Below are 1,818 nucleotides of genomic sequence, written 5' to 3'. Positions count from 1 at the left end.
ATGCACCCAAAATCGAGCGTTTTGGACCGGAATTGACAAAGTTATGAGTATTTTGAGAAATCAAAAGTTTCTCTAAACACTAATGAGCCAAATTTCAGTGCTTGTTACAGGTTGTAATTGGATGATTGTGAAGGTTTATTGTTAGTACACTTATCAATATGGACTGTAAAAATACGCAAAAATATGCAGAGTGAAGTTCTCAACGCAGGGAACAAGATGCATATTTTTATTCATTTTTTGCTCTCCTCCTGGCCTCTCAATATTTTTGTGTATCAATAATTTAATTTTCTGCCCAGAAAATATTATCTTTCTTGTAGTGTCAAGATCACACATTTGTGATTCAAGAGCACACATTTGAGAATTAGGATCACACATTTGTGATTCATGTTCACACATTTGAGAATTAGGATCACACATTTGTGAGTAAAGATCACACATTTGTGATTTAGGATCCCACATCTGTGATTTGAGGCTGCACAGTTGGAATGGAGGATAACACATTTGTGTTTTGAGATCACACCATTGTGATTCATGATCAGACATCTGTGAATTGAGGCTGCGCATTTGTGATTTGAGATCACACATTTGTGATTCATGATCACACAGCTGTGATTTGAGTCTGCACATTTGGAATTGATGATTACAGATTTGTGATTTGAGATCACAACATTGTGATTCATGATCACACATTTGTGACTTGAGGCTGCACATTTGTGATTCATCATCACAAATGTGTGATGATGAATCACAAACGTGTGATCTTCACCACGAATGTGTGATCCATCTAAAATATAAATACGTTGAATCGACCCGCATAAGTACCGTACAATCCTCTTCTGTTCTGGTCCACCTCGCATCAGGTTGGTTTTGGTGCTTTTCAAGTTTGATTTGTGCTTTTCAAGTTGGGTTCGTGATTGTCTGTCCACTTTTCAATCGCCGATTCTATCGCGGCTTTTCATTTGTTATTGTTCTTCTTTCTTTCAATTTCTATTGTTCTTCTTTTTTTGTTTTTGCAATTTCTTGAAAAGGTAAGCTATTTACTCTTAATCTGCCTTGTTCCGAATCATCGTCTTGTTTGAGGCTCCAAGCAACCTGCTATCTTCAATGGTTGCCTGTAAAAAGTCATTTTCAAAGTTGTGTTCTTCTCAGCATTTGAAAGCATCACTTTAAAAGTTGCGTCTTTGCCAAGCCTCACATTTATTTCTTAGACCTATAAAGAGGTAAGTTATGCTACTCAATTTAATCAATATCAGTTTTCCCATCACATTTTTGTATAATGAAGAAACTTCTATAATGCAACCATCCACCTAACCCAACAAGCCATCATAGTGGACAATTGTGACCAGAGCTATGTAAGTGGGTGGTGGAAAGTCCTTCTTTTTGCAAATTTCAATCTCTGTAGGTAAATTAAGAAACAGTCAAGCTGTGGCGGGCATGCCCGCATGTTATCTAGTCATTACAAATGTGTGATGATGAATCACAAATGTGTGATGAAGATCACACATATGTGATCAAAATCACAAATGTGTGATGTCCATCGAAATCTGTGATCAAGATCACACATTTGTAATGATGGATCACACATTTGTGGTGAAGATCACACGTTTGTGATTTTGATCACATATGTGTGATGGAGATCACACATGTGTGATCTTGATCACAAATGTGTGATTTAAGATCACACATGTGTGATCTTGATCACAAATGTGTGATTTAAGATCACACATGTGTGATCTTGATCACAGATTTCATGTACGTCTTGTAAGACCTCTGCTTGTTGCATACGTTGCATGCAGGGAGATGTTTTGTGTATGCCTG

The sequence above is a fragment of the Melampsora larici-populina genome, assembly GCF_000204055.1.
Source record: "Melampsora larici-populina 98AG31 unplaced genomic scaffold MELLAscaffold_220, whole genome shotgun sequence".
In the NCBI taxonomy this organism is placed as follows: Eukaryota; Fungi; Basidiomycota; class Pucciniomycetes; order Pucciniales; family Melampsoraceae; genus Melampsora; species Melampsora laricis-populina.
This window is presented reverse-complemented; position numbering follows the sequence as displayed.